The sequence below is a fragment of the Myotis myotis genome, unplaced genomic scaffold, assembly GCF_014108235.1.
Source record: "Myotis myotis isolate mMyoMyo1 unplaced genomic scaffold, mMyoMyo1.p scaffold_m19_p_13, whole genome shotgun sequence".
NCBI lineage: Eukaryota > Metazoa > Chordata > Mammalia > Chiroptera > Vespertilionidae > Myotis > Myotis myotis.
The window spans coordinates 41931205-41952196 of record NW_023416317.1 but is presented as its reverse complement, the minus strand read 5'-3'; the positions used below and the strand labels follow the sequence as shown (position 1 = coordinate 41952196).

The 20992-nt window shown below is 45.3% G+C and overlaps 1 protein-coding gene across 4 annotated transcripts in view; it reads right to left on the bottom strand.

Moving 5' to 3' along the window:
* LRRC3B (leucine rich repeat containing 3B) overlaps window positions 1-19783 on the bottom strand; it is an 84853-nt gene extending 65070 nt beyond the window's left edge. For 3 of the 4 annotated variants that reach the window (XM_036332787.1, XM_036332786.1, XM_036332789.1), the window contains exon 1: window positions 19234-19783. The gene's annotated coding sequence lies outside the window, so the exon portion shown is untranslated. Of the gene's footprint in view, window positions 1-16976; window positions 17929-19233 lie in introns of those variants that run through there. The other variant, XM_036332788.1, reaches the window with a different exon arrangement.
* Between the last annotated feature and the right edge of the window lie 1209 nt (window positions 19784-20992).

The window sequence follows — 20992 nt, the reverse complement described above, 5'->3', positions numbered from 1 at the left end:
TACCCTCTGCACTATTGGCTCTCAGAGGTTGGTCCGGGGTCTCCTGGAGGTCCCTGAAACCTGTACAATGAATCCATGAGGATGAGACTATACCTATAATATTGTAGACATGATTTGACTATAGACATAATATAGACTGTTCCCATGGTATTACATCATAATGCTAAACATATGAGTTGCCTTTTCTACTCTTATTTTATCACAAGTGTACAGCGAAGTTTTCCTAACATGGGATTTCACAAGAGAGTGAATGCAGAAGCAGACATGAGAATGAGACGGTCTTCTATTAAGCCAGACACCAAAGAGATGTGCAAAAATGTAAAATGATGTGACTCTTCTCACTGAATTATTGTTTTGGAAAATAAATTATTTTTCATAAAAATGTGCTTTTATGTTAACACATAATGGGTTTATTGTGATTTTTTAATGAATTGATAAACATGTTTTAAATTTCTGTTTTAATTTTTAATATGGTAAATATGAATAATATAGCCCACATAAACCAAAAACTCTTTGGGATCCTCAATAATTGTTGAGCATAGAAGGTTTCTGACACCAGAAAGTGTGAGAACCACTGCTTCAAATTTTCTTAAAGCAAATTCATTTTATCGTGTTACTCCTCCATTTATAAACCACTGTTGTCCAGAGGATAAAGAGCCTAATATTTAGCAAGGCCCTCAAGGCCATCTATTGCAGCTTTATCTCTTCACAGGGGTCATCGCCCACCTTCTACCTGACTACTCACCCTAATATACCCTGTGTCTCATCCAGCCACCCCCAGCATAGGTTGCCTCAGCCAACTGCATTGGTTTTGTATTGTGATGACTTAGTTCCATTTGACCAGGTTTCCTGGAATTCCCTTACCTGTGGGAGGGAGACATATCTGTGGAAAACTGTGGGGTCAAGTTAAGGTTGGTCACAATAGAAATCTGCGTGAAATTTGGAAGCAGAAGTGAAGCCTCAGCATTGCACATGAAAGGCACTGTCGCAGCTCCTACATGTTATCTCTGATCGTCTAACTTACCTAGTTTGTGAGGGCAGAGGTGGGCTCACATCTCCCCAGCTCCCACCGGCTTCCACCCCTAGTTCCTGAGTGTGTGTGTGCAGCTCCTGGGTGAAGAGCACCAGCCTCTTCTACAGGCACAGGTTTCAGTTCATCCTCCCAGGTGCCAGTGTGTCCTTGTCTCCTCTCACGTCAGCCCTATGGGCAACCTCAGGTCCACCACCAGCAGCAGAGGCGATGCCTTTTGCCAACCTCCTCATCAGCTCCCTTCATGATCCTTGCTCGGTGATTTTTCTCTGCTCCTCCACCTGAGCCCTGCCAGACCTCTGCAGCTCAAGCTGCTCCCCACAACTCTGCAAGGTCTGATCCCTACAGTAAATCCATTATTCCACATCATTCCTAATAAGCCCGCTTCCCTGTGCACAACCTAATTCATACCAAGTCTCCAGGGGTCTTTCCCCCCCTGTCTAATGGAATACCTATTTTATTTTAGTTTTAAGAGAAAGGGGGGGGGGAAGAGAGAGAGAGAGAGAGACACAGACAGACAGACAGACAGACAGACAGACACTGATTTGTTCTACTTATTTATGAATTCATAGATTGATTCTTGTATGTGCTCTGAATGGGGATTAACCTGAAATCTTGGTGTATCAAGACAATGCTCTAACAAACTGAGCAACCTAATCAGGGTTGGGATATAAATTTTATCTTTCCTAAATCAACCCAGGGTCTCAAAAGCCCTTTAAAACCATTATCACAAACTCACAATCCAGGTGGATATGACCCTTGTCTTCCTTGTGTCCACGCTGCGCGTAGCACATACATGTAGGTCTCCACCTATAATGCTTTTTCTGCAGATATGGCTCCCTCCTACATCTGAAAACTCTCTGAGATCAGAGACAGGATCTCATGATCTATATCTCCATATCCCCATTCTCTGGAACAAATGCCTGCTTGTTAAAGGACCTGAACACAGGGGAGGCAGAATACATGCGGCACTGTGGGTTTCTAAGTGTCAGACATGGGGAAAGAGGGTGGATGAGAAAGGGTGGGGTTGAAAAATTCCATTTTTCTGAGCTGGAGGGTCTGCATAGAGCCCACAGCTTTTAAAGTCTACTGGGCATAAGACTTACTAGAAAGCTTGTTAAAGTGCAGATTCCCAGTGCCACAGCTATTCTGTGAATATGGCATATGTCAGATATTCTGATTTAGCTGGTTTGGGGCAGAGTCTAGAACTCTTCAGTTTAACAAGACACAGCATTCTGATGAAGGGGATCCTGGAAACACACCTTACAAACCATGAGCACAAAGAATATCATGGAAGAAGGTCTGCTTAGGGTAGTGACTTTTAACTGGGCTGTTCTGAATCCCTTGGTAGAGGGAGATAGGGAAAGCAAGGAAGACTTGATAAAAATGCAGTGTCCCGGGTCCCACCCAAATCTTCAGAATCTGAGATGCTTCGAGAGTGGTGGGTGTCCAGTGGGCTGAGGGTCAGGAAACTTGACTCCTCTGGTTTAACTGCTTCATCAAAAGAACCCGGGGCAGGGGCATTAACTTCCTATCTTCATCTGATCATCTAAACTCATCCCTGAACCTTCCATCTACAAAGCAGAGACCACATGGTGGCCCTGAATTTAAATGATGAACATATTCAAGGAAAGGCCCTTTAGGGGGTCATATAAAAGGATCCTAAATGTTTGGAAAAATACTGAATTGACAAATTAACAACTGATTCATAGAAAGGACAAAAAGCTGGAAGATAAGCATCCCTCCTAATTTTTCCAGAGAGTTTAACCATCTCCACTGTGCCTATGGATCCCTCTCCAGTTGTCCTCTCATATAATCCAGACCTGCACCACCCCATTCAGTAACTGCTAGGCACATGTCCCTACTGAGCACTTGAAATGGGGCTAGTGACACTGAGGAGCTAAACGTTTAACTTTGTGAATAATTTAAATTTAAATCTAAAAACGAATACTCGATTCAGTAACTGGAAAATGTTTACGTATAGTTGAAACAACTTGGCTATGTAAGTCTGCTTTTTCAACTGTAAATGTTATGAATTCTAAATACAGGTCAAGTGTTTCTGATGAAAATGCAGCCCTCTGTTCCATGTGCTATCAGTATAAAACACACACTGGATTTCAAAGACTCAGATGAGAAAATAATTCAATAAATTTCAATTTGACTATATGTTAAAGTGATAATCTTGGATATGTGGGGTTAAGTAAAATATATTACTAAAATTAATTTCATCTTTTTCATTATACATGTCTCACGTGGCTATTGGAAATTTTTAAATTACACGAGTAGCTAGCATTACATTTCTATTGGAAAGTTCTACTAAAGAACGTGTAGAAAGTGACTATCAAATGTTGTCACTGAATATTTTGAAATTATCTAGGAATGTTACTGAATGGAGGGAAATGAGGGCCCGTCAGAGGACTATAGGCTGATTCCAAGGACACAATCAATTTGGAAATGCAATCTTTTCAGGGTCTCATCCCTTCCCTCTCCACCCACTATGGAGCAGCCTTCAGGGAAGCTGGTGAGCCCCTTCCAAAAACTTGCCTTAGGATTTTCAAGTCCCAGGCTGGTACTTGCACACTTTGATCACCCTCTTCATTCAGCAGCCTTACTTCAAACGACTTTGGCTTATTTAAAAACACCTGACCCACTCCAAATCACTTGAGAATTGACATTGATGAGAATATTCAAAACATTTCACTGTGGCCTCTGAAAAAAGACCCAATGCTATTTTGAATAAAGTCAACAGCATCCCTCTCTCCAAAGGGGCCAGTTTTGAAGCCAGCCACACTCTGTAGGTAGAATTCTGGCATGTTTGTCACATAAATTATCAAACAGAAAATGGCATTCTTTTATAATCCCTTCTATGGGTCTCATCTATCTGAAAGCTGCTTTGGTTGTAATTTGCCATGTTATCAGGTGTTGACTTGCATGTTGAAACAGAGGTTTTTAACTCAGGGTCCATAGTCCCGCAGTGTGTCCATGGCTAGAATGCAGGGGATCCACAACTGTGAAGTATATTTTCTGATTTTTTTCCATTGATCTCCAAAGGGAATCCGAGCCCTAGCTGGTTTGGCTCAGTGGATAGAGTGTCAGTCAGCCTGCGGACCAAAGGGTCCTGGGTTTGTTTGCGGTCAAGGGCACATACCTTGGTTGCAGGCTCGTCCCTGGCCCGGGCCCTGGTCAGGGCTTGTGCGGGAGGCAACCAATCAATGTGTTTCTTTCACATCCATGTTTCTCTCTGTCTTTCCCTCTCTCTTCTACTCTCCCTAAAAATCAATGGAAAAATATCCTCGGGTAAGGATTAACAACAACAACAAAAAAACAGGGGGTGGTAGGGGGGTGAAATCTGACATTTCCTTTCATTTTAAAGGCAAGCAACAGATTACACTATTATCAATACCTATCATGTCACAAATAAAACTCACAGCTTTTTAAAAAGATGACAACACAGTTGTTCCAGAAATCCTGAAATATCATTTATACACATCATGACTTTAAGAGCATTAGAATTCATTCTTCTGACTATAGACTCTCACAATACACAGAGGCAATTATTGGTTACCTTCCCATCTGGTCACAAAGGGGGCAGCTGCATCTCCTCACTGTGACCCCCCACATCTACAGTGCTTTACGGTCTTCCCTGCCTGCACTTGTCTATTCTTTATGGATTCATGAAAAGAAGTCAGCCATTTAAATTATTTGTTGCAGTTTTGCAAAACTGAACAATACTAATGAGAGTTTTTAATTCTCCTAAGTTATCATTGTCTTTTGAAATGTGAGAGGCATGTGGGCTACAAGTCTAGACCAGGCAAGTTCAAACACATCGGATGGGTAAGTTAACTACTGAAGTGTGTTATTTAAAGCAAATTCTAAAAATATTTTTGACAGATTGGGCAGAGATGTAGGTCATGCAAAATATTGTAACTTCTGTGAGAATCAGTGTGTTTGTGTATTTTTTTTGTTTTGTGATCCTATGTACTTACAAAAATATAGGATCTTATATACTTTACATCTAAAAATATTTTGACATTTAATGTAAACAAATTTTTTAAAAATAAGAAGGGGTACATAGGTTTCTCTAGACTTCTGAAAGGAAAAGCAGTTAAATAAAACCTGCCCTAGGTATTACATGACTAATCTGGAACCCTGACTAGCCATGTGTTTTTAGCTAGAGATGCCTGCTGCACGTGGAATCTGCAAATGTTACCTCTCACTGGTCACAGTCATGCTCACACTTCCCACTCCACCCACAACTGAGTAGAAAGAAGGCTTCTCTATATTCCTCCTCTGTTGTCAGTACACACACACACAAAGGTAGAGAAAGGAACATGAGTTTTTTTAAAAGTCATGGTGCACAATTTCATATGCAAAAAGTCCTTGAAGTTGACGATGACAGAGGGTTTGAAGATTGAAAAGCAAACAGTCACTTCCTAGTAACTTAATAAATTACCACCAATTTTTCTAGAAACCAGCTGACTCTCCCAGCTTCAATATGAAAAGCGAACTCACATCTTACCTGTTATTATTACTGAAGCTATTTCCCTCTGTCAGTTGACTGCAATATGCATCTAGATTTAGAAACACCACAGCACCTACCACCTTAAAAAGCAAGCTATGCACGGTTTACATATCGGGCGAGGCAGAAGAAAGTGATGCATACTAGAGGCCCGCATTTCTCAGCACTGTTGTCCCAACATTTAGAAACATCCCGGCATAAAAACAGGGCTGTAGCTTTTAGAAATTTTGTTCTGGGTTTTTTTTAACACCAAAAACAAGATTCAGCCCACAATTTAATATTGTCAATACATGTTCTTCATTATACAACTGGCACGCCAACTGTTACCTAAGCACTTCAGATTCTTCAAATCCCACACCCACACGTTCTGAACTCATCTGCACCCAGATATGAATAAAGATGAATAGCATCTTGAGGAAACAGCTTCTCCATTCTCAAATGGCAAAGCCATGGAGCAAATGCCTCGTAGAGTCTGTATGATTTCTTAGACGGATGAGAAAGAAACCTAAAACCACCATACTTTCAGAAAAATCTCATTTCTTATGCAACCTGCCTATCGGGGATTTGAAATGAAAAGGTGCCTCAGAAGTCCTTTCCAATATTGAGGTGCTATGATTCTCCTATAAATAAAGTACTTTTTTATTTGCTAAACTTAAGTTTTGGTAAGTCAGCAGACCAACTCAGCCAGCATTATTTGCTTGCATGCTGGGTAAACAGGAAACCCTGCTGACTGTATTTATTTTACTATCATTACGTCTCCGTGGGATGAGCTGGTAAAAAAGTGCAAGCTGTTAAAAGCTTGATTTTACATATGTATATTTATTTACATATATGTACATATTATACATATACATATATTACATATATAATTTACACACACACACACACAATATACTTAAAATAATTATTTCTCTTCATTTCAAACCATGATTTCAGGAAATCCCTAACATTTGATTGGTTTTCCAAATGTTTGTTCATAAATTGGATGTTTTCACTCCATGTATTAGTATTCATTCATTCATTCAACAAGTAGCTACTGAGTGCCTATTATGTAAAAGGCTGGTGGTGAAAAATCAGGTATAGTGGTACAAAACAGGCACATTTTTGTTCAAAGAGATGTTTCACAAGGTGGCTAGGAACCCAATCTAACCTCTAGTAACTTCCTGTCTCAGTCAGCCTAGGCTGCCATAACAGAATACTATAGATTGGGTAGAACAGGAATTTATTTCTCACAGTTCTTAAGACTGGAAGTCCAAGATCAAGGTGCCAGCAAGAGCAATGTCTAGTGAGGACAGTCTCCTCAGGTTGCAGATGGCCATGTTCTTGCTGTTTCCTCACATGGCCTTTCCTCTGTGTTTGTAGGTAGAAAGAGAGGAAGCAAGCTCTTTGGTCTCTTCTTATCAGGGCACTAATACCATCAGGAGGTCCCCACCCTCATGAACTCATTTAAACCTAATTACTTTTCAAAGGCCCCTCCTTCAAATACCATCACATTAGGATTTAGGGCTCTAACACTTCCTTAATAACAAAAGTGCTATTTCACCTATAATGTTAATTCAATAGACCTACATGTTTCCAATTCATCTCAGAATAGTGGGACCTTTGCTCCTCTGTGGTTCAGTTCCTGCAGTGGATAAGGGGGACAGGATCCCGGACACCAACAAGGGATGAGAGCTGTAGGAGCATCAGATACCTCGATACTGAGAGCCCAGGGAGCTTAGGAAGAGAATGAACTAGACTCTGAGGCTCAGGTCAGTTCCTGAAGCAGAGGTGGTAAGATCGGTGTAGTGGGGCCCAAATCCATAACTGATGTTCTTGTGTAAATCAGGTATCTGTGCTTCAAGCCCTGCCTGCATCTTTGAAGCTTCTCAGGATCAAGTTCAATCAAGCAATCCAACAAAACACATAAAGATAACACAAAATCAGAAGGACACAGATACTCAATGTATCAGAACAAGCCTGGGTTTTTGCAAAGCTGCAGTTACACTGTACTTTTAACCAGGTCTGATGGAGTAGGTTGGATGCATAGCCATCTCTCAGCTGTGTGAACGTCAACACCCACCAAGCTCAGCCCCTCAACTAGAAATAACTCGACTCTTCTAAGGCTGATCATTCCCTTAAAAGCCTACATGATCAAAGCCAGCCTGGAATGGAAAGAGATCAAAAGAGGGGACATTACATAAATGCAGGTGCAGATTTTGACATGACCCTAGACTAAAACGTAGGGCTGATTTCTCAGAGAATCCCCCCTCACCTCAAACAATCAATGACACACCACACAGAGGCAGCGTGTGCCTTTCCCCCATGATTCTGGACCCATGCAGGAGCAATCAATAACTTTTAGCTGAATCTCTGACATACAGACTTCCTAAAGGAATGTCAAGTTCCTTGTGATGTTTTTAGCAGAAGGAAGGGGAAAAACGACTCCTACATTTCTCTTCCCCCATCTACTGTTAAAATTAAAAAGGCAGGTGAGGACATTTGGGAATATTTGGGTGTGATTCAAATAAGGGTTGAGGCTGCACTAAGTGTAGGGCTCTGCCACAGCATGTCGGGCTGACGAATAATTCCAAAGCTTGTGTGGTTCTTTGCAAGAGCTTTTATCTCCATGGTCCAAAGGCTCCTCACAGCATGGTATGTAGGACAAGAAATATGATAGTCATTTCGCAGGAAACTAGGGCTCAGAGAGCGTAAGGGCTCTCACCTGTGGTCATACAGCTAATGGAAGAATTATATTCAAAATCAGGAATTCCAATTGTAGAGCTTATCTTTAAATGTATATAAAGGAGAGGCAGGGAGAGGGAGAAGGAGAGAAACATCAATGATGACAGAGAATCATTGATCTGCTGCCTCCTGCACGCCCCACGCTGGGGATTGAGCCTGCAACCTGGGCATGTGCCCTGACCTGCAATTGAACGGTGACCTCCTGGTTCATAGGCTGACGCTCAACCACTGAGCAACGCAGGCCAGGCTATAGACCTTATCTTTCTCCAAGCTTGGGAACCTAGGACTCCTCTCTCCACAGGGGGCTGAATAGAGCCTGTGGATGTGCTTTGTTGTTAATTGAATTAGTTCTACCATTAAACATTAGTAGCTTTCACATAAAAAATATGGATTTCTGACTTTTGGGGGGTGAAAATTCAAAGGTCTGTCCTGTACTGGCACAGGCAACAGAAACAGAGGGCACTGCAGCTCACTTCCCCATGGATCTTGTGATAACCCAAATATAATCAAAGGCCCCCCGGCCCCCTCCATGATCTCATGCTCAGCCACACACAATTCTGTGCTCAAATGACTTCCCTCCTCCTGGGACGCCTCTGTCTGTCCTGCCAGTTTGGTGGGTGTGTGTAATCAATCAATTCAGTTCAAATGCCCCTGGCTCCATGAAGTCAATTTCGATATCTCTGGAAAAACTAACCAGGCTTTGTTCAAGGCTCTTGAACATTTTCTTGTGCTTGTTTTACTGAACCTCTTTTCATATCACATGAGTGTATGCAATGCTGGGCACATAGTAAGCAATCCATAATATTGTGATAATTCCTAAAACAAAGACTAAATCGTATTTCTCATGTGCCAGATGCCATTCAAAGCACCTTATACATATTAACTCATTTAAGCCTTTCAACTACCTATTATTATACCCACTTTACATAGAGAAAACAGAGGCAAATTAAAGGTCAGGAAAATTTCCCCAAGTCACTCACTCAGCTATTAAGTGGCAGAAGAGAAATGAGAACTGAGTCTGTCTATCTCTGGCTAGATGGGTGGATGGTTAGTGGATGGACAATTGGGTGGAAAGGAAGGAAAGAAGAAGAGAGAAAGAGAAGGAGGGAGGGACAGATGAACCACCAGGAATGGGGAATGGCAAACCCAATGGAGAGAGATGTGAAGGAGCACTTTCTATTGTAGAAACTTTAAGTCTTCAGGCAAGGTGGGGGCAGTGCTCCGTGATGGTAAATTTTAACAACAAATTCTTTCCAGCTACCAGAGTTGGAAAGAAGACTCATGAACAATCGCCTGTGCTAACCAGCTCTAACACATCAGGGCACAGGATATGCCAAGGAAAATGACAGATGAAGTGACAGGCAGGACCAGGTGAGGAAGGACCTATTAAACCATACCATGGATTTAATCCTCCTCTATGCAACCAGGAGTCATTTGGAAGTTGTTAATAGGGAGTGGCATGATTTATGGTTATAAAGAGTTAGACACAGGATGGATACACAGTCAACATTTTAGAAACCCCTATTCCTCTTTCCTGAGTAACAGTGATTGCTGCAAGGAAATTTATCAATGGTTCCATTTCTTTCCTACTCTATCTCTTTACCTGTCAGGTATCTTCCCCTCCACCTCCCCACTCCCATCCTTATTCTAGGCTCCCACATGTGCTCCAGGTGTCTCAGACCCTCAGGGTCATAGTGTCCACCTATCATTGTAGCACCTGTTGCATGTAAGGGCTGGGCAGCATAAGCAAAGAAGTGGGTCTGAATCAGCTTAAACACAGAAGCCACCATATGAGTATAAATAAAACAATGCCAGACACATCTTTGACATTACAGAGCATAGAGCCCGAATGGGCTTTAGGAACCATTTAGCTTCCAATCATCCTCTTACTGAGGGAGAGGCAATCCATTTAACCAGCCCAAGGCCATCAAGCTGGTTAGAACCAAAGCTGGAATTAGAACCAGGTCACCTGGTTCCCAGTCAAATACTCTACATGCACATAAAGAGAGTGTGTTCTTGGATCTGGCCTTCCCCCTGCCGCGTCAAAGGCTTTCTTAAAAGATCTTTTTTTTTTCTACTGAGCAGGTTCCACTTCACCAATTAGAACAGACAGAAACATGGCGATATCTGGGAGCAGGGGCATCCTGTCATCCTCCCCCAACACAGTATTATTAATGAAATCACAGCCACAATGATTTCATCAACAATACAAATCAGGTATTTTCATATCCTGTAATGATGTCACAGCAATATGTACGCTCATCCCTCCTTCAAAGTGATGTAGCCTTTGGTCCCATCATTGGATCTGACAATATGAGCCATCTGTTTAGGAAACTCTGCATGGCCACAGTGCCCTCCCTATCACTCAAGGCCTTATTGTCCAATTTAAGAATTCTCTACATCTTGGCCTTTTCCATCCACCTGCCTGTACTGAGGCAAGTTCCTGATAATGAGGAAGTGGGCAGAGAAAGGAAGTGAACATTCAAAAGCCATTGTGGACCCGCTGCTTTGAAAAAGCTTGGTAGAGGGAAAGATAAAACTTTTGGCTGAAATGCAATATAGTGTGATAGTTGAACTTCACTACAGGTGAAATTGGCCAAGTTTACAGGGCATCTGGCCAAGGGGGAAACTGAAATACAGGTCAATGGTCACCCAGCCAGAAGCTGGAGCCTGCTGCTCCAATGAAGCCCATTTTCCAGTTCTTACAAAGGCATCCCGTAGCCTGGCTGTGGCCCTGACATGTGACCCTCTTTCAGCTAAAGCTATTCTCCACTTCCAATGCCACTCAGTATCCACAACCATCCTCCGTATGAACAGGGCAGGGAAAATCCAATTCCTTGGGCCAGAGAAGGGAAAACTGATCCGGTGAGAAAGATCTCAGAGAGGGACAAGCTGCTAGGAGGACTTATGTCACAGTTTTCCCAGGCCCGTCCCGATTCACACTTGCTGTTTCAGGGTAACAACTGGGATCCCTTTCATTCTCAAGAGTACTCCAGGTGTAGATAGTAAATTAGACGGTCACCCCAGTCCAGGGGCCTTGGGGTGGCAGACCTCCATGGGACCTATCAATAGAATTCAAGGGATCCATAAACTCAAATGGAAAACTGTCACAAATTTGTTTGCGAGCACTGAGGGACAATTTAGCATTTCATTGGATAATGCATGCAGGCCACAAACCTCAAATGCAGCAGCAGCCCCAACCATTTCATCAACAAATGAAATATTTTCATATTATAGCACAGTTCCTCCAATGATCTCATAGTAGTATGTATGCTCATTCCCACTTCAAAGTGATGGTAGCTAGTGGTCCCACAATTAGATCTTGTTATAAAGACATGAATAGGTCACATTGTTTTATACATTTGATATTGTTATCACAATAAAATTTGTACTACAATCTTCCATATTCCATTTCATGCATTTAAACACATCATTCTGGCGACCCTCAGCCTGTCAGACCAACAAAAGACACCAAGAGCCAGCACCGGTTTGGCTCAGTGGATAGAGCGCCAGCTTGCGGACTGAAAGGTCCCAGGTTCGATTCCGGTCAAGGGCATGTACCTTGGTTGCGGGCACATCCCCAGTGGGACATGTGCAAGAGGCAGCTGATCGATGTTTCTCTCCCATCGATGTTTCTCACTCTCTATCCCTCTCCCTTCCTCTCTGTAAAAAATCAATAAAATATATTTTTTTAAAAAAAGAAATGTTTCATTAAAAAAAACACGAAAAAACAAAGGGCACCAAGACATAAATAGGATGAAGAACCCTTGACCTGGCAATTGAGAAGCCACATTAACAAGGGGCAGGGGAATGTGGGAAAGAGAATCATCCCCTAACTGAGGAGTCAGGCTGCCTCTGAGTTATCTAGACTGTGAGGAATTATTTAGCAACGTTGTTGTTGTTTTTTTCATACATACCTCTTCTTCTTTATCACTCCTATTAGCCTTATTTATCTTCTCCTATTTTTATGCCTTTTTCTTATCTTTCAATTTCAGCTTACTCTCAAACACCTCTTCATTTTCCTGTGCCAATCACTCGTTTCTCTTCCTTTGGGTGGTTTGTTTTCCCTGATTGCCTTTCTCTCTCCCCCCTCCCCCTTTCCTCTAACACCCATCCCAGCTGCTTCTCCATTGCCTCTCTGGACCTTCTTGACCTGGTTGGTGATCAGCCATCCCTCTTTCATGAGTTTTATAGCAGATACTTTGGGCACCAAGAGTCTATATTATCCCTTCCATTAGAGAAGGGTATTAATTTTGTTTCTAGACTCACCACACCTGAATAAACAACTACGAAACATTATGGCAGGAGGCCACATAACTTTGTAAACTCGTGTTTGAATATAATTTGTAGAAAGGATGGAAAACATCTCGTCTTGATAATTCCTGATGACCAGTCATATAGGGGAGGTCAGCAGACTGGGCTGGGTTCTTCTCATTGCATACATTCCCATTCAAGCAAAAGGAAGCACATTGCTTAGTCACTGCTAACAGGGTGAGCCCTCTGTAGCAGGAATGCTTTTCTAAAGCAGAACTGAGGTTAGGAGATTAGAGGAAAGGCCAGTGTGACTTCATGACCTTTGTGTTTTAGCTTTGGACAAATATACAAATGCACTGTACCTTCTCCCTGCCTCCACCAGGAGAAATATTTGCCCTAAATAGCCATCTCTCCCAGCTAGGTACTGAATACTTACATGCAGACTGAAAGTTCTATCAATGACCCAAGAAAGGAAGAAAGAAGGAAAGGAAGAATGGAAGAAAGAAAGAAAAAACGAACAAAAAGAAGGAAGAAAAGAAATACAGAAAAGGGGGAAAGAAGGAAGGAAAAAAGGAAGAGAGGGAGGGAGGGAGGGAGGGAGAAGGAAGAAAGGGAGGAAGGAGTAAAAAGAAAACCAATCTGCATTTGAAAACATACTTAGTTTTATCAAGTGTTACTCCATGTGTGAGAACCACTCACAATATTTTATTTTTATATATTTGTTTCCATTTTATTTGTAATAAAAGGGACAAAGCCTTTTATAAAACCTGAAGTGTAGGAACACTTGCATTGGACTAGTGTTAACATAAAAAGCAGCTCAGAGAGCTTAGGATAAAATAAAACCATAACTTTTATAAACTGTACTGATCTGTTCATTTATCCTCTTGGGGAAAAGTTGTTTTTATCAATGTGGTTCTTTTTAATACTTATTCAATTATTTATATTAAATGAATTGTAGGGCCCTTACTGATAACATACTCCCATTGGGAAAGTAGTATGTTCCAAGCCTTTAAGCTCTTGAGAAGAGTTCAGACTTTATTCTCATATTCAAAGGCATTTCAGGTGTCATGTTGTGTTTTAATTCATTAAGTTGTTATAAAGCATATATAGCTATAACTAGCATATCAGATATAAGAGCTTCCATCCTGGTTCCCAATCACTTGTAGAATAAAGCTCATCAAGCTGTCAATCTGCAGATAAATTTATTAATCTTATGCTATTCCAATCTAAATATAGATTAAGATGTTATAATATTTATTTAAAATAAAAACCATGAACATAAAGCCTCACAGGTTCTACCTAGTCATCGTGTTTTCTTCTTTTTTTTCCCTTTGCTAAGGTCTTCTTCAAACTCCACAGAACCTTATTATTTGGCTTTTCTTTTTATTTTTTAAAAAAAATATTTGTTATTGATTTCAGAGAGCAAAAGAGAGGGAGAGAGCGATAGAAACATCAATAATGAGAGAATCATTGATCAGCTGCCTTGTCACACCCCACACTGGGATTGAGCCCACAACCTCGGCATATGCCCTGACCAGGAATCAAACTGTGATCTCCTGATTTATAGGTCGATGCCCAACCACTGAGCCATGCTGGCTGGGCATGGCTTTTCTTGTTATTAAAATGAGGTTGAGTTCAGAGGCTCTGGTTCTTGGATTTTTTCATTTTTAAATATCTAACCAAAACTGAGAATTTTCATTCATACTATGTATTGCACGAACATATTTATTCACTGTGTTCTAAATTTAAAAAGTTCTTTTTTTCATAACCTTTTCCCCAGAGCATGTTGCTTAATAGAAATTGTTATTCCAACTGTCAACAAACTCATATATATATATATGATTTAAGATAAATACATACCCCCCAAATTTTCCCAGTCGAGGTGTTGTGTTTGCCCTTTAATACTACCCCACACAGAAGTAAAATAAGTAGAGGGCACGAAGGCCCCATAAATAGGATGAAGCTACAGCTAACTCCCCTATCCTCCCTGGAAAAGCTAAGAATTGGAATCCAAGATGTATATCCAGGTGCAAAAAGATTCTCTTATTGTAGTTCCTACAGATAGGCCATTTCCTATTGTAGTTCCTACAGATAGGCCATTTCCTTTAGATTTTGTCATGCTTGATTTCAATGTTACATCTTTTTTACTCTAACACCCCTGTAATACAACTGAAGAGTATCCCACCTTCACAGAGTACCTTTGTGGGATGATCGCATGTTTAATAGTTTTTCCTGAAGAGTGGCCCAGCTGGTGCATATTTCCCCCACTTACACTGTAAAGACAATGTTCGTTTCTAATGCAGTCTCTAGAAAGTGAATGCTTCCCTTGAGATCACTGGGATGTTGGGATTCAGATCAGCCAACCCAACACAGAGGGCAGACTGAAAGCAGGGAAAGGGAGAAGAGCATCTCTTGGGGCAGGCTCTCCATGGCCATTTCTGTCACACCAAAGACCTGGATCAACCAAGCCCCTTCTCCCTGACCCCATGCCTCCTTGCCAGCACTGCTCCCTCACCCTCACCTTTTCCTTCTCCACCCCTAGTTACTGCTAGAGGGCCTCTGACCTGGCTTGTCACAGCATCAGGGATGAAAATCCTGTCCTGGTGACATAAAGGCACCAAGTTTCCACTATCTGCCTGTAATTCTTACCCCCCCCCCCCCCCCCCCCCCCCCCGCAACTGTGATTCTGAGAAACAGGCTTTTCCCGCCCTCCTCTCTGTTTACTCCAGCTGACTGTTGATTTGTCTCCAGGGGGAGTTCATCTTGGCAATACAGCCACAGAGAACAGACATGGAATGTTCTTAGAAACCAGATTTCTGTCCTACAAGAATGCCTAGGGGTACATGGGAACCCTAAGCCCCTGGAGAAAGCTCCCTTTGTCAAGGGGCTCAATGCGTGAGAAAGTAGCAAAGAACTATTTTTTCCCCTTTCTGAGCCCCCAAGTCTGTTTGGCCTCAGATTTACATCAGCCTCAATTTAACCCAAGGGTCAGAAATCCAAAAGAAATAATAACAAATCGTTTCATTGGGTTCAAAAGGTTTTTTTTCCCCCTTTGATGTGCTACATTTTCTCTTGTTTTCAGCAATAACTGGGAGTGGGGCAAGAAAGACCTACTCAACCTGACAGAAGAACTTCGCTAAAATGGTTGGGAATCCATTTAATTTTTATTTAGAATCATCTAAAAAGGCTGCATGGTTAGTTGATTTAGTTGATTTGAAGATATAAATATTCTACTGCAATCTTTTGCAAAACAGGCAATTTGTGGTGATTTACCCATTATATATGATGGTGACTTTTTCTGGTTATGCTGATTGAGGCATTTATGAAAAATTAGCAAAATGATCTATTTTTTAACAACCATTTCCCCTAATTAACTTTAAGATGCTGAGAAATAGCAGCAGTGAACATAATGTATTGATGTACAAACACAGTTTATTTGACCAGGGTCAGAAGACAGCGGTTCCAGTACTATTATGCTAGGAACACACTGAGTGGCCTTGCCCATCACTGTATCACCTCCCTGCCCCTGGACTGGGGGGAGTGGGGTGGGGGGTGGGGGGGGGGGCGGAGATCTGAGCTCCCTTTAGCTCTAATATTCTGTGATTCCATCACTAGAGATTTATTTGCAGAATACAGTGTCTGTAGTTTCTGACCACAGAGCAAATCTCTTCTCACATTTGGATCCCTCCTTCCATTTCTCCTCACATTTCAGAAGGGAATGTCTACCAAAAGGCTCAGAAAGGAAGTCCAATGTCAGCAGCCAATTCCCTAAGTCTGCTTTCAGTATCAGGATCCCAGCCTACCAAGGTCCACCCCAACAGATTCTGAGGGGGGTGAGATGCACCATCAGTCTCCCCAGTGCCACAGCCACAGGGGCTCACAGGCAAGGGCTGGCACTGACAGTATGCCCCTGGGGTTCGGAGTAATGGGCTGGAGGCCCACCACACTCCCTTGTGGACAAAGGGTCTTTAGTACCAAATAGGGCCGGGAGTGTGGAACACACCCAGTGTTCTCCACTCACAAGAGACACCAGCCCCACCACTTACTGGCTGGATAACTATGAGGCAGATAATTTCTTCCTGGCTTAGTTTCCTCACCAATAAAATGGGATTTAATTATCTTCCAGGGTTGGTGTGAGGATTCAAACTAAAACAGTGCACATACAATACCTAGAATAATGCCCGCACAGAGTAAGGGCTCGGTAAATGCTGGCACTGGTTGTTATTATTACTACCTGTCTCCCCAGGATAGTTCAACACCCCGATAAAATCCCTTTAGTGTGGGTTTGAAACCTTCCTTCAAGAGTTCTCAAAGGACATGTTCCATCTTGTTTCTACTGCAAAAGGAAGTGGCCTGTGCACAAATCCAGGTGATAAGCACCCCCCCAAAAAATACTGGATCCTGGGGCAGGTGAAGCTAAATCTTGCCCATTGAATTCTGGGGTCCTACCTCAGGTATCCAGGTAATTCAGAAGAAGCCAACGCTCTCTCCCCAATCAGGAGCTGCACCCCGAGCCAGCTCAGAGGGAATCCCCAGTCGTGCTCCTTGGGGCTCTGAGGCTTGAGGCTGGGCTGCAGGGAACTCCTTGCTCCGGGGGTGCCCCCAGATGGGAGGACCGACCTCAGGACTCCTCCCAGGAGCCTTTGCAAGTCGATGTCTCTGGCGGGAGAGTCTGGCCAAGGCGTGGGCCCCCCCAAAAGGGAACTGCGTTGAGCTGAGCTTCCTCCCAGTTGGTACAGGAGAGCCCGAGATATCCACCAGGCAACCGCAGAGACGGTTGTGCTCCTAAAAGCCTGCACGTGGTTGGTTTGAACAGGGAGGACCAGAGGGTTTTACAGGCTCCAGATCCACGCAACCTGCAAATTCTCCTCTTATCGGTACAGTAGGAATCGAGAGCCGGACTCTCAGCCACAGGCGCCGCTAGGAGGGGCGTGTGCCAACCCGAAGAGAGAAGGGTTAAATGAGGTGCGTCCGGGCCTGACGCAGCCCAGCCGGGTGTGCTCCCCACCGGGATAAATGGGGTCCCCGGGGGCTGCACCTTTTTTTTGCAATGGCAGTCTAGGCTCCCTCCCGCTACTGCTCTTCCATTCAGATGGCTGGGTTGCAAGGGGGAAAAGAGCCTCGCCTTCCGGCATTGGCTAAAGCGGCTGGAACAAGCGAAAGGATCTGCCCAGAAGGGGCTGCAAAGTGGACAGTCCACCTCCGCGCGGGGCCCCGGGGGGAGGGGCCTTCCCTCCCCCAATGCCCACACCCCTTCGCCCTGCACGCCCTGCTCAACTCTGCTCCACGGGGCTCCCCCACTCGCTTGCTCCGCCCAGGTGCGATCTGCGGAGGGGAGGAGGGAAAGGTGGTTCCCACTGCAGCCGCCACCCCAGGGCTCCCCGTCCACCAGCTCGGACCGCAATCTAGTTGCTAGGCGCTGGGGATTCTCTTCCCCCCCTGCACACACGTCCCCCTGGGGGCCAGGAGCCCCCTCCCCACCCTGCGGCTATGGAGACGTCCCCAACTCCCAGCACCCGCAGGGAAGGTGGGCGTGGGTCCACAGACCAACTGGGGGTGGAAGGGCAGAGAAGCCGGTGCCTGGGAAGGAGGGGACGAGGGTCCTCAGGGAGCCGGGAAAAGCATCCCTGGTCCATGATCTATTCTAAACCACTCCGTCGCCGCCCAAGACACCAACGCATTCAGAATTTCGCCCGGAGGTTTGTCTCCCCTGGAGAGGGAGAGAGCCCCATGCCAGTCAGCCAGAAAGAAGCCTGCCTTCCCAGGTCCCCGGCTGGCATTCCAGGGCTCCATCCCTCTCTCTGCGCCTCCCAGGTACCCAGCCCCCCCCCCCCCCCCCCAGTATTTACACATTGGGGCCAGCACCCTCGGGATTCAAATCCCTTTTCCTGCCTATCAGATGCCTGCTGGGGGCTGGCCCCCTCGCCTGCATGCATTAGCTGAGCCTTTTTGGTTCCCCCTCAATCAGATCTAACCCTGACGCTCAGTTTCCTCCCCTACCCCTGCGAGCAACCGTTTCCCTCCCAAAACCACTCACTTCACCCACCCTGCACTTGCCGTTCCCTGGGCGCACAGCCGCAAGCGCCTCCAAGGGTTTCATGACCGAGGAGTTGGGGGTGGCACACGCAAGGATGGAAGGACTCCCGCCGCGCTGGGCAGAGCCCCCCCCCCCCCCGGGGTGGCCGCAGCCTCCCCCACTTCCCACCTCCCCTATCCCACCACCTGGGCTCCTAAACTGCCCGTACAGGCTGGATGAGCACTGCTGGGTCTCAACCCCTCGCCTGTCTGGCGGTAGCTGCAGGGAGTGAAAAGTCCACTGCCGAGAACACAGAGTGAAATGGGCAGATGTACACGGCAAGGCAGGGGCGGGGGAAGGGTGCACGCGAGAACTAGACGTGCAACTTGCCAGGCATGGGGTGAGCACCGCGCAGGGAGGGGGGCACAAAAGTTTTCCGACTATTGCGTGGTAAGCCAGCTGCAACGTGCTAAGAGCGAGGGTCACCCCCCCCCCTCCTCCCCCGCCCCATTCCTCAGAAGGGGTCTCTCCAAAGTCTGCGCCAAGGAGAGCAGGGGCTTTGGACCTGTCCGAAGTGGTGTGACAGTTTCTCCTCCACTTGCTCCGGGAGGAACGGCCTAGGCACCCTGGGCGCCCGGGAAGCGGGGGGATACTGCGCTTAGCGGAAAGCAACAGGCGGCCGCACCTTACCTCGCGCCAGCCCCGGGCTGCGGTGACAGCTCCATCCTGGCGGCGCAGGGAGGAGGCGTTGGGTGCGTCTGCCTGGGGGTGTGGGCTCTTCCAGAACTGCAGCGGCCGCTGGCTGCTCTCCGCACCCGACCGCTAGCCGGGTAGCCCGCTCCGGACCTGGCGGGCGGGCAGTGCTGGTGCCCCCGCCGCCGTGGCGGCAGGGTTGGTGCCGGGCGGCTGGAGCGCGGGCTGCGGGCTGGCGGGTGCGTGGCTCCGCGGGCGTCCTCTGGTGCCTCCACCCGGCGCGGGTGCGCCCCGGGCAGCCGTGCGGTGCACGGCTTGGCTCCAGCTGCTGCGGTGACCGCTGCAGACCCTGCTCTGGGGCCGGAGCCTGGAGGCTCGGAGGAGGAGGAGACAAAGGCGTGAGGGTGGCGAAGCGCAGCTCGTCCAGCTGCAATCGGCTCAGTCACTAGAGGGGAATCGCCTCCAAACCTGGGCTGGGGAGGAGGGAGGAGAGGCGAGGGACTGGCAAAGCAGGAAATGAATGTGGCAGAGCCCTGCCGCTGCCTCGCCCTTGCTGCCTTCTCATCTCCCAGGTGGGGGTCTGGGATGGAGATAGAGGGCGGGGGCTGAGCGTTTGCAGTGGGAGGCGAGGAGCGGGGGTGGGAGTATTAGCACCCTCTGCCGCCCTCGCCTTTCTTTCTAACACCCCCTTGCATAGCTTCACTCTCAGGATGCTATGGCCCCATTCCTTCTCCTGTTTGCCTAACTACTGAGACCAGAGCTAAATGCAGCTGGCAGGGAAACAGAACGTGGTGATGGGCTGGTTGTCCTCTATTGGAGAAAAAGGAGAATGCTTAAAAATCCATTTGACAAATGATCACCTACTGGGTGCCAAGTACTACACTAGGTCGTGTGGGGGTGGAGGGAAGATGTGTAAGGTGAGATATCCCCCTGAAGGCTCCATGGGCATATCTCAAAAGGATCCCCTGCAGTTCCTGCAGCCAAAGGTTTGGGGTTGAGTCCTATTCCCTGATCTCTAACCCCAACCAGTTCAGTTTCCCAAAGCAGAAGGTGTTAGGAGAATTCATCTTCCCCTGGCCTTCCAGGAATAACGGTAAATGTGCAGCTGAAATGGAATCTATATGGCCCTTAAAGTGTGTGTTTTCAGATTAAAGCAAATTATTAGTTTTAGTAATGTTCTTCTTTCGTAATTTAAATTATTTATCAGATTTGCACCAAAAACAAAACCAATTTGGGCCAAAGGAACTGTCCTGACCAGCCATTACAAATACCTCATTTTTCATAGTCCCCATACCTCACCCTTCACCCCAGGCAGAATTAATCTTTCCCTGTCTTTGCTGTCATAGTTGTGTTTGCCAATCAGTTGCAGAACTTACATATTTCTAGATTTTAAAAAATCGATTTATATTGCTTCATTCTCCCGTATCACCATTTCTTTCTTCTTTCTTTCTCTTTCTTTCTTCCTCTTTCTTTCTTTCTTCTTTCTTCTTTCTTTCTTTCTTTCTCTCTCTCTCTCTCTTTCTCTCTCTCTCTCTCTCTCTCTCTCTCTCTCTCTCTCTCTCTCTCTCTCTCTCTCTCTCTTCTTTGTTCCTTCTTCCTGCTTTCCTTTCCTTTCCCCTTCCTTCCTTCCTTCCTTCCTTCCTTCCTTCCTTCCTTCCTTCCTTCCTTCCTTCCTTCCTTCCTTCCTTCCTCCCTCTTCTTCTTTCTTTCTTTCTTTCTTCCTTCCTTCCTTTCTTCTTTCCCGCTGCAACATCCA